Source organism: Dipteris shenzhenensis, chromosome 5 (genome assembly GCF_047967505.1).
Source record: "Dipteris shenzhenensis isolate YYH24624 ecotype China chromosome 5, Dip_SZ_1.0, whole genome shotgun sequence".
NCBI lineage: Eukaryota > Viridiplantae > Streptophyta > Polypodiopsida > Gleicheniales > Dipteridaceae > Dipteris > Dipteris shenzhenensis.
In genome coordinates this window covers 40,824,407-40,837,610 of record NC_141600.1, presented here as the reverse complement: position 1 = coordinate 40,837,610, position 13,204 = coordinate 40,824,407, and positions in this window count along the sequence as shown.

Genomic DNA, 13,204 nt, shown 5'->3' with positions numbered 1-13,204 from the left:
ATACAGTCTGCAAAATGGCTGTCTGCACACTGATCACGAACTGTCCCTATTTTGGACAATAAATAACTCTGTACTGTAAGCTCGGATGACCGAGCTGTCAACAGAGAAAACGTAGCCCTTCCAAAGTTCTCCGACTCTTCTGTTGGGCACCGAGCCTAAATCCTTATGGATTTGCAAATACTTGCTGTCGAAAATGGCATTCTGCTCACTTTTACTGTCAAAAATACTGTCAGATTTCCAGACTAAAAACAAAGAACTCACTCTTTTTCTCCAAAGTGGATGTTGTTGCTATCACTGGGCTACTCACGGGAAGGAGAAGGGTATGGAGAGAAAGAGACTCCTATCTACTCCATCTAAGAGCTCGCAGTGGCTCACGAGCCATCTGCAGTAGCTGCAGCTACAAAGAGCTTCCCTACAGCCCTCTCCAAACAATGCTCTCCAATGAAGGCTCAGCCTCAAGAGTGCATCGCTCAAAGATCCAGCCTTAGCAGCAACAGCAAGCCTAAACGGTGCTTTTACGATCGAGCTCCAAGACACAAGCTGCCTCTAAGACTCATACGATAGCTTCCAACGATATCCACTCGTGAGTTGTGAAACACCGATGTCAACGATCTCCAGCAAGTATCTACGAAGCAATGCCTCCAACAAGCACACAACAGCTAGCCACTTGCTGCAAAGGATGCATCAACAACCAATGATAGGCTCCCATGAGACAACGTTAAGACCAACGAATAGCGGTCTCCTTCCAACGCTAGGTTGCTAGAGCACTGGAGCGCTTGAAGATAACCCAAAGTGATTCTTGCAGCTGCATTGTAGAGCAAACAGATTTGGATGATGTCTACACAAAATCTCTCCGTGAATGAGAGAATCAAGCTCTCCAAAGCTCCCGGTAGATCTCTCGAAGCAGTGCTCGTTCTCCTCTCACCGAGCTCCTCGTAGATCGAACGCCATGGGCTCTGATACCAGTTGTGGGAGAGGAGAGCCCATACAAAGGGATAAGGAGACACCAAAAGTGGTGGAGCAAAAGCTACTCCAGCTTATTCCTCTATCATATATATATGAGTATACATGGGCACTGTACAAGTGGGTGGGCACACTGCCCTTTACCCCAACATATCTTTGAAGAGTCATCAAGTGTATATACAAAATCAGTGAATTTCTCTTCATGTAGTGGATGAGATCTATGAGGTCATCATTGGCTCGCATATATGTGCCTAGGACATCTGAAGTCTTGTCAAACACAACAAATAGCTCTTCCTTGTGATCTAAAAATGCAGTTCGTGAGATGAAATCATGGAACGCAGCTCTAGCTGAATCCATGGCAAATAGCAATTGATGGAGTGAGTTCATTTTGAGGGTGGGAGTTTCTATGGCTCTCTAAAAGTGAAAGTGAGAATGTAATTTAAAATGGCTCTTACCCCTTTATATATATCAAAACCCTAAAATTTTAAAATTTTCATAAAATCCCCAAACTTTTTGGAAAACATTTACCATGAACTCAAAGAAAAAAACATCAAAAGAAATAACACCTCAATTCGAATGTCCATCATTTTTTGAAACAAGAACTAAAATTTGGCAAAAAATTAATGCTACACTAAAACACATTGTTAACAATCTTCAAAGTTGCAAGAGGAATGAAATTGGAGCTATGCATGCACTTCTCCACACATCCGTGGCTGATCTTTCCACCATTTAAGGCAAAGTTGAAGGACTCTAACATGCCATCCTCCATGAACAATAAGTGTTCTCGCACATCCTTTAGAGTCCATTGCAATGTGAAAAGTCACATTCTTGACATCTCCCTCATCAACATCAATAGACAAACTTACCCCTGTATTGTCTTCATCATTAGAGTCAAGGGGAAGCCAGCGGCCATTTGTGTTCTTCTAGCCCAAAAACGTGTATTGAAAAGCTAAATACAACATTTGGCATGATATATGGTATGTAATAACCACATTGTCTTTACATGCATGATATGGAAACACATCACCATTTTGTTCACCTGACCTGGCTCCCTAATTCATCCCAAGTAAATCTTCAGGAGCATTTTCATCTAAATGCTTGCAGGACCATGTAGTTTTTTTTCTATGCATATGTATATTATGAAAACAAGAAGCAAAAATGTGCAGAGGCATAAACCAAGATAAGCTTGCCCTTTTGGATCCAAATGTGAACTTCATGGCCATGCCCACATACTTTGTAATCTTGTCCTTATATGATTGCAATGTCCTTGAGTCCACAATGCTGCAATCCATGTCTTGAAGTTGTGGTGGTGCAATGCTTTGTAGATGGCCATAACTTGATGATATCATTGAGTGATGTATGTTGCATTATACTAATGCATATTCTTCTTTCGCAAGGAGACCAACTTCTCCCTTGCATGCACTTGCTCACCTAAATCCTCATGAATCGCAGTGAATTTTCCTATGAATGACTGAGCTGGTTCCAACTCCTCAAAGTCCGAAGGGAGAATATCTATCATGAATACAAGCTCTTAGAAACCAAACAAAAAATTTCCACTTACAGGTACATAGATAGAAAGGATCATAGTGTGATGGTATCCTAGATTGATGGAATGATGGAGGCATCCACATATCTTTTCCCATGTAGACATGTTGGAATTTTGCAAGCTATCCTTTCTTCCCAAACTTAAACTTCAAGGTGTGACCCTTCCACTCATGCAAGATATCACCTCTCTTGCTCTTGGGAAGCTCATGTGGACCTTTGGCCAACCATTTCATCAATATACATTCATTCAAGATATAGTGCAAGGGATCCACTCATCCAATGCATTTTTGGTGTTGTGGAAGACACAAGAGGTCACAACATTGCATGGTCTTGTAGCCTTGCTTTTCACCATGCTTGCAGAGGTTACAACAGCAAGAATGGGACTCCTTCATAGGGAAAATCGGCTCCAGTAGAGGCACAAAAGAGGGAGAGGGAGAAGAGAGAGGGAGAGACATGGGGTGGGGGGAAGATACACAATAGATGGAAGAGACAGAGAGAGAGGGGGGGAGGGACAGAGAGGGATAGAGAGGGAGGGAGGGAGGAAAAGAGAGAGAGAGAGAGAGAGAGAGAGAGACAGACAGACAGAGACAGAGACAGAGAGGCACTACAACAAGAAAGAGACAGAGTAGCACCAATAGAGGCATAGGAGAGAGAGAGGGGAGAGGGTGAGAGAGAGGGAGAGACATGGGGTGGGGGGAAGATACACAATAGATGGAAGAGATAGAGAGAGAGGGGGGGGAGGGACAGAGAGGGACAGAGAGGGAGGGACGGAGGGAAAGAGAGAGAGAGAGAGAGAGAGAGAGAGAGAGAGACAGACAGACAGACAGACAGACAGAGATAGAGATAGAGAGGCACTACAACAAGCAAGCTAGAGCAAGAGGGAGCAGAGAAAGGGGGGGAAGAGGGAAAATGCAAGGGAGGGAAATGGAGGAAATGGTAGGCTAGACCAAAACGGTGGGGGCGGAGGACCTAGAAAGAGGTGGGGAAGAAAAAATCACCACAAAGGTCCATAAGCTCATTCAAAGCAGATTTGGGCTCATGTGGGGGAGGTGCACCTGAGGAGAGTCAAACATGGATTAAGGGGGAGGGATGGTTTGGGTGGTCCCTAGTGTAAGGGGAACAACCAATAGGGGCTCTCTGTAGGCTTGCCCACCCTCCATTCAACATACCATTGACCCACACTCTCATTGGTGCACCTCAAATCCCTCTCTAATACCTTGAAATTAGGAAACACTAATTGGAGGCCCTTTTGAGACCCCATTTCTCCTCTAACGGCTATTTCTTGCTAGCCCCATCTTCAACCTAAATAAATGACCTATGGCATCTTCTTAATTTCCCGTCTGGAAGCACCATATCGTAGCCACATATGCGGTGGACATAGCTAGAACATGCTTAACCATTTGTCTCCAATTAGGAGAGTTCACTTGATCCAAGTGAGGAGAAGCCTTATCAGCTTGAATAGCTTTAGGACCACTCAAATGCTCTCCTTCACCTTGCATGATGGTTTCCTTTGTACCATCAAAGGGGCCTTCTGCCACACCATCAGAATTGTCATTCCTCACTAGGCTCTGCATGTTCTCTCTTGTTAGAGACAATTCTATGTGATCTTTGTTCAGTGGTTTATTTATTTTTTGTTTTGTGAGAACAAGTATTCTCTACTTGTATTTCCTAGGGCTTTTGTTGACATTTTCACATTTGCATTAATGCATCATTCATGGTCATCATTTTTTGTCTAAAAATGGAGTAAAAGTCAGTTATAACATTATCATGTTGGTGACTTAAAAACTCATTGGTGGACCATATAAATATACCCCTGGTAATAGCCTTGATACCAAGGGTAATAGCCATGATAGGAGTAGTAATAGATATAATACCAGTGGGCTAATGAATACTTGTGGTAATAATAGTCTACATGCCACCTAACACTGATGGTACTATTGCACATATTCACGATAATTTTGATTGTATTTCCCCATCATTTTTCTTTTAAATAGCATACAAGAGATGAAAACGCTCTTCATTTGGCCATATTGTAGTCCACAGCTCCTACACCTAGCGTGGTGGGCTAAGGTGGACAACAATTGAATTGTGAAAGAAAGAGGGTGAGGGAGAGAGTTTTTATTGTGGTTTACCAATAGGAGTCAAAAAAAGAGAATTGAAAAGAGAGAAGGGAAGAAGAAAGATAAGGGGAGTGCAAGGAGATTCGAATTTGAATAGGGGAGTGTGGGGAGTTCAAATTTGAAAAGCAGAATGCAAGGAGATTCAAATTTGGACTAAGAAAATAGAAGTGCAGGAGATTAAAATTTAAATTGAAAACAAGAAGTGAGGACATTCTCTTAAACATTCTCCTAAAAATCCCTTCACTTTATGAAATTCTCTCACTCTGACATTCCTTCCTCACTTCACCACACATGACATTCTCTTTCATGACATCCTTTCTTGCTTCATGAGACTCCTTCCTTGCTTCATGACATTCTTTACGTAGTACGTTGGTAAGTTTGTCACTTTTGTCCACTTTTTTTGGAACTCTTTGTTCTCTTTGGTTGTACTTTCTTGAGCCTCTTTGTCTCTCTATGTGTTGTATTCCTCTCTCTCCATTTATCTTTCTCACACCCTCATTCTGTTGTGCTTCATTCCATTCCCTTCCATCACTTCATACCACTCCCTCCATTCCTATCCCTTTCTCTCTTCCTATCCCCTACCTCCATTCTATTCCCTCTATCTATGGCCCCATTCCCTTTGCTTTATTATGTGTGAGACCCCTTGGGAGATTATCCACCTCCCTTACCCCTCGGCTCCATTTCGTTCTATTTTGTGTGGATCCCTTGGGAGATTATTGGGACCTTGGGGGATTATCCCCTCCCTTACCCCCTCGGTAGGTGTGGTTGCTATAGGGGGTAAGGGAGGGGGGAGCATATCCCCCTCTCCCTTCCTCCTTGGTGGCCACAGCGGCCGAGGGGTAAGGGAGAGGAGATAATATCCCCCTCTCCCTTACTCCCTAGTAGCCACAATCACTGAGGGGTAAGGGAGGGCGAGGATAGCCCCTCTCTCTTACTCGATGGGTGAGGCCACCACTGAGTAAGGGAGAGGGGAATCATTCCCTCTCTCCCATTCGCACCTCCCTCTTTTTCCCATGCCCTCTCTCGTAGTTCCTCCCTCTCCCATGTGTGTCTCCCTCTCCCATAGTGCCTCTGGCCTCCCTCGCCCATCTGTGCCGTCTCCCACCATGCCTCCCTCTCCCATTTGCATGCTTTCTCGCCACATGATGCCTCTCCCATCTGCATCCTGTCCATTTGCTTCCTCTCCCGTCCTCTCCTTCTCTTGTCCGCATCTTCTCCCACTGTGTCATCTCCCTTCCTCCTCCCTTCCATGCCTCCCTCCCTCTTGCCCAAGCCATCTCCCACTGTGCCTCCCTCTCATGTTTGTGCCTCCCTCCCTCTCCCATCTCCCACTGTGCCTCCCTCTCATGTTTGTGCCTCCCTCCCTCTCCCATCTACACATCCATTCTTTTCCTCTGAAGCCCACCTTCTCTCTCTCTTTCTTCATCCCACAATCCCTCTCTCTCTCTCTTCTCTCTCTGAATTGCTCTCCCTTAAATTTTTACCAAAAGTAAAGATGAACTTAAATTTTCATACCTGGCTAAAATTTTGGTAGATAGTAAGTAGACTCTCTCTCTGAGGTCTTCCTTGCTCATCCTTGCTCTCCTTGCTCCAATTGATTGAGGTAAGAATGAATGAAGGGAAGGAGACCTTTTATACTTTTATAGGGCAAATCAAGATTTTCCATCCGCCTTTTCCTTTCCTTTTTGTCTTCTCTTTTCTCTTGATTTATAAATAACCTAATAAGAAAAGTTCTCCATATAATATATAATTAGCCTTCATAAATAGCCTACTAAGCGCAATTGTTCCTCACATTCACCTATGCATTGAATCAAGGTTTTTGCCTATTTTACTAACAATTAGATGAAGGGTTGCTATAAAACTGCCAACATGTAAAAAGGTACATCACTTACACCCTTAGATCCATTTTGAAATTCTACAAAGCTTTTGATTGGTGATAAGTGTCCCTGCCTCCCGATCACTTCTAACAACGGGTCATCTTTTTAAATTCTACAAACCATTCGATGGGTGACAAGTGTCACACTGCCTCCCACCATTGCTCATGGCAACTGGGCCACGTGTAGCCCCAGTTTTCCCTTGAGAATCCACTTCTAGAGCTGATTCTCCATTTCTTTTGACTCCTTGGATTTTATCCTTCTGTCTAGCCTTCCCTCTGCTTCTGATGGCTTCTTGTCTTTTCAAATTCTATGAATCACTTGATGGGTGACAAGTATCACATTGCCTCCTTGTCAATTTTAACCAATGGTCATCGCGTCACCCTGGTTCCCTCTCGCAAATCCACTTTTGGAGCTGATTCTCATTCTTTAGACTCGTTACCTTTTATCCTTCTATCTAGATAATGTCTTTATAAATATTCACATAGCCCTTCTTCGCCCTCCAAGCCTGAATCCAATCACTTGCCTTCAAATATGGTGGTGGCGGATCAAGTTGACCTCCTGCGTAAGATGATCCAACAGAAGGTATCGAGCATCACCTTTATAAACATTTTTCATCATATGTTTGGAGTATCATGCAAGCGGTTTCAAACTCAATCCACAAATAGGACAAGCATGGTACCCACTTGTAACAAGTCCTGCACGCGTGCATGAATGTGTTAGTATAAGACATCCACGTGAAAGAGATTCATAAAATCATAATCTTATACTATATATGTAAAGACACAACCACATACCTATGCACTCTCCATATCTTGGGTAGTCATGCATGGTCCACATCAAGATTCCCTTGACCAAAATGTCATTGGCATGTCTAGGAGCTTTGGAAATATCAAAGACCCGCACTCCTCTCCATAAGATCTATAACTCCTCTATCAAAGGTGCCATGTACACGTCCATATTTTTGGCCTTGTACTTCCTTGGCACAAGCACTGCAAGCATGAGGTGTCCCTTCTTTATTGTTAGCCATCGTGGGATATTGTAATTCACCAAAACTATGGGTCATGTCGACCAACATGGCGAGCGTAACCCAAAAGGGTTCACACCGTCCATGGCAAGCCCAATATGTAAGCTACATGGCTCCCTCACAAAGTTCGGCCATTGATTGTCTATGTGCTTCCAAGTTGCACAATCTACGAAAATCCTCAATGTGTCATCAGTGGACCAATGAGATGCATGCCAAGTCATCAACTTCGCTATGGATTTTCATCGAAACATGTGTTGTATTCTTGAAATGATGGGGAAGTGTCTAAGACCTTCACCGTGATCTACTCACCCTGCAAGTCATCTCTATATCGTTGTTCGCCAAACTCCAAACAACTAGCCAAATCTCCATGCTCATGACAAAAGAGAATACAATCATTATGGCAAGCATGGATGGTATCATAATCCATACCCACAATTGTTAGCATCTTCTTCACTTCATCTCGTGACGCGGGCATGGTATTTGATGCAGGAAACATCTTCTAGAGAAACAAATCGCAATTCAAACGTATATAGCTTTGAATAATGTGGATTCTCAAACATACATGATGATTCTCAAGACAAACAATATCCAAATAATGAGACAAATGAATGTGGGAGCTAACCTCATTAAGGCCGAGACACTTGTATCCAACCACCCATACTTTGCTTGCAGATTCAAGATTGAGAGACAAGCCCATAGTTTAGACATCCTACCACCCTCGTACAACTATGTTGATTGCAACTCAGACATCACGTAAAAATAGAATCCATCATGTCCACCATGCCCATCTGGCACATCTGGGAGACTATAGTCCTACTCAAAGTGTGAAGATATATGCGCACCCTCACCACCCTCCTCATTTTGTCTCAAGGTTTTGTGTAAAGATAAGATCTTGTCTCAAGGTTTCATGTCGTGTACGTATGTAATATTAATCATGAACTCAAATAGGATTGACTTATCAATGATCCATAACCACGTGTACCACCCAACGGTGGGTACTCGTTCTGGCTCCTCCCCATACATCCACAAGTGGTGCATGACAATACGGTGTTGATGTTGCATTTCTCGCTTCCAATGAGTGCAATGATAATACAGCCTCTCCATAAGCTACTATGTGCTCCCGAGCATTGGCACATCATCTGACAAGCTTCCACTCGTCCCTTCCATCTGCACATCTTCAAAATCACAACATGAGCTTCAAGGAAATCCATTCAGATCCAAAAAATAGCCACCCATGAGCTCCTTTCCTCTCTCCTTAGAATAAGTGCCTTGAACCATCTCTATATAGCAATGCTTTGCCCTATTCTCTTCTTTCTCTTCTTTTCCCCTCTCTTATTTCCTCTCTTTCATCATCTTTTCTCTCTTTTCATAAGGGTATGCATTTGCCTATGCTTATGCTCATATATGAGCATATGCTCATATGCTCATGCATAAGCATATCCTTTCTCTCTTTTTCTCTTTTTTCCTCTCTTTTCTTCTTTTCCCCTCTCTTTTTTCCTTCTCTTTTCCCCTCTTTCTTTCTCTTCCTTCTCTTCTTTTCCCCTCTCTTATTTCCTCTCTTTCATCCCCTTTTCTCCTCTTTTCATAAGCATATGCATTTGCCTATGCTTATGCTCATATGCTTATGCTTATGCATGCGCATATGCTCATATATTCATGGATAAGAATAAGCATATGCTTTTTCTCTTTTTCTCTTTTTTCCTATCTTTTTCTCTTTTCTCCTCTCTTTTCTTATTTTCACCTCTTCTTTTTCCTTCTCTTATGCTTATGCTCTTTTCCCCTCTTCTCTCTTTTGTCCTTCTCTTTTCCCCTCTTCCTTCCTCTTCCTTCTCTCTTTTTCCCTCTTATTTCCTCTCTTCATCCTCTTTTCTCTTCTTTTCATAGGCATATTCATTTGCCTATGCTTATGCTTATGCATGAGCATATGCTCATATGCTCATGCATAAGCATAAGCACAAGCATATGATTTCTCTCTTTTTCTCTTTTTTCTTCTCTTTTCTTCTTTTCCCCTCTCTTTTTTCCTTCTCTTTTCCCCTCTCTCTTCATATTCTTTCTCTTCTTTCCCCCTCTCTTATTTCCTCTCTTTCATCCTCTTTTCTCTCTTTTCATAAGCATATGTATTTTCCTATGCTTATGCTCATGCATGAACATATGCTCATATGCTTATGCTTATGCATGAGTATATGCTCATATGCTCCTGCGTAAGCGTAAACATATGTTTTCTCTCTTTTTCTCTTTTTTTCTCTCTTTTCTTCTTTTTCCCTCTCTTTTTTCCCCTCTTTCTTTCTCTTCCTTCTCTTCTTTTCCCCTCTCTTATTTCCTCTCTTTCATCCTCTTTTCTCCTCTTTTCATAAGCATATGCATTTGCCTATGCTTATGCTCATATCCGTATGCCTATGCATGCACATATGCTCATATGCTCATGGATAAGAATAAGCATATGCTTTCTCTCTTTTTCTCGTTTTTCCTATCTTTTTTTCTTTTCTCCTCTCTTTTCTTATTTTCCCCTCTTCTTTTTCCTTCTCTTATTCTTATGCTCTTTTCCCCTCTTCTTTTCCTCTCTCTTTTTTCCTTCTCTTTTCCCCTCTTCCTTCCTCTTCCTTCTCTTCTTTTCCCCTATCGTATTTCCTCTCTTTCATCCTCTTTTCTTTTCTTTTCATAAGCATATTCATTTGCCTATGCTTATGCTCATATGCTTATGCTTATGCATGAGCATATGCTTATATGCTCATGCATAAGTATAAGCACAAGCATATGCTTTCTCTCTTTTTCTCTTTTTTCCTCTCTTTTCTTCTTTTCCCCTCCCTTTTTTCCTTCTCTTTTCCCCTCTTTCTTTATCTTCTTTTTCTTCTTTTCCCCTCTCTTATTTCCTCTCTTTCATTATCTTTTCTCTTTTTTCATAAGCGTATGTATTTGCCTATGCTTATGCTCATGCAAGAGCATATGATCATATGCTTATGCTTATGCATGAGCATATGCTTTCTCTCTTTTTCTCTTTTTTCCTCTCTTTTCTTCTTTTTCCCTCTCTTTTTTCCTTCTGTTTCCCCTATTTCTTTCTCTTCGTTCTCTTCTTTTCCCCTCTCTTATTTCCTCTCTTTCATCCTCTTTTCTCCTCTTTTCTTAAGCATATGCTTTTGCCTATGCTTATGCTCTTATGCTTATGCTTATGCATGACCATATGCTCATATGCTCATGGATAAGTATAAGCATATGCTTTCTCTCTTTTTCTCTTTTTTTCTATCTATTTCTCTTTTCTCCTCTCTACATCGTAGGTCAACCTTGCGTACTTCCATCGCAAAGGGGAATGCTAGACCCAACTGGGCAGACAAAGTTGTCTAGAAGTTTTTCAAGAAGCAGTACAGGGACTGTCACGAAAGGATTGAGAGTTCGATGAGGGCTCCAAGGAGACGGCTCAACTTCATAGGTACTTTGCACTTTGGTGCAAGCGGACGGTTGGTGTTGGAGGCATGGTTGGCAAATCTACTTCTTCTCATTTAATTTATTGTTCTATTTGTTTTATTACATATTGCATGCACTTTATCTAACTCTCGTAAATTGGGCCCACAACAAGATGTGATGGGTCACCTTCCCATAGACAAAGAGGCAAGATGCATGTTCTGCATAGGAGTGAAGCCGTGGTTTATTGGGTAGGAGATGCTGAGAATGACAGTCAATTGGGCTGAGGTGGTGCTCGCATGGTATAAGTCTACTCCTACTTGTAATCTCACTTTTTAAATTGTTTTATTCTTTGAGCTCCAATTAATATGGTTTCACTCTTAGGGTACAAGCTCAAACGTCCCATCAATTGAGGTGAGTGGTGATGATGAGGGATTTGGCTTACACGGCTTTGACGAGGGCCAGGGATCAGGCATAGCTCACGAGGGCCAAGAATCCAGGCCAGTGGGACCACAATGATGACGAGGACGAGGACAACAATTCGGATGAGCAGCAGTAGTAGTAGTAGTAGTACTGTTTTGTATATACTTCGGCATGTATATGCTTCTATATGTCGGCTTGTTTGAGAGATTTTGTATCACCCTTTTTGAAAGGGTAATTTTGTAACAAACAATGTTGTATATCTTCAGCAGGTATATGCATCTGTCGCTCGGCTCATTTGAGTGATTTTGTATCACCCCTTTCACAAGGGAAATTTTGTAACAAACAACATTCTTTTATAATTACTAAAAAAAAACATTATTAGTGGGGCAAAACAGCGCTTGTTGTGGCCCTGTTTAGCCCCACTAATGTTTTTTTTAGTTTTTGTTGAGTGTCGCTATATAGCGACGCTTACTAGTCTAGTCTCTATATAGCGATGCTTATATAGTGACATTTACTAGTCTAGTCTCTATATACATCACTATATAGCAACATTTACTAGTCTAGTCTCTATATAGCGATGCTTATATAGCGACAGTTCTTTTCTGATGCTAATAGTGACGTAAATACTGACCTTTGCACTCGTCAAAAAAAACTTTTTAGTATAAAAAAGGTCGGTATTTCCATCGAAAAATGGCATGTGCCTTATAGTGCATGTGACCACACCACTAAAGAATAATCCAACAAGGAGAACGTGTACTCCTCAGGGGTTTGCGGGTAGTGCCTTGGATCCTGGGGTCTAGGGTCAACGCCCCCAGTAGCATGGTCTGAGGTCTACCACTAGGCCTCATCTTGCGATGGTATTCCCTATGTTGCATGTGTGTAAGCATGCACATGTGAATTTATGCATGCATGATTGATGGTCAATGGTCTTTAGCCGGTGGTGGAATTCAAGCAAACATGTATGCAAGCATGCACATGTGAATTTACTTACGCGTTCATGGTCAATGGTCAATGGTCTTTGGTCGGTGGTTGAATTCAAGCAAACATGTGCCACCGTCCTCACACTTAGTCACACAATGTGCTACGTCAATATGCATGTGCCACTGCTAGCCCACCGGTGTGGTGGATCTGGTCTACTACCAAGGGCTATATAAAAACTTAAAGGTTGCATTGGTGATTTTATGTTGAAGATATTTGGATATTTCTTGCACATATCCTTGGATTATCTTTGCATTTTCCATAGAGAAATGCTTATTTCTAATATCAAAGTGCTCTTCTTGTGTATCAAAGTAGTCTATAAATTAACAAAGTAAAATAATCAATAAATCCTTAAGACTTATATGAGCTACCAAACCAAGAATGAAAGTTTTTTTCCAAGAAAAATAATGAATGCTTTTTAACCAAATGGGTTTTCAATATGTAAATTATTCCTCTATAATTTAAATAAACACCCAATTAGACACCCAATTTAAATATGTAAATTATACCCTCTATAATTTAAATAAACACCTAATTAGACACCCAATTATTCCTCTATAATTTAAATAAACACCCAACTAGAAATAAAATGCACATTTCTTTGATGCAACTTCATGCTTTTCAATATTTCTTTGTCTCTTTGTATTCCTTGATGGGGACTCTAGGTCATAACATGGCTCCACGTTTGCAATATTCTTGGAATGACTAAATCTCTCACAAACAGGTGTTGTTAAGTTTCTTTCCAAATCTACAAGGCTTGCATTAGCCCTCCATCAAATTGCATATTTCCTTCAACGTTTGATGTACAAGACAAGGATGATAATATTCTACTGAGAGAGTTGATGCCGTACTTACTACAACTCGATGAGACTAGAGAT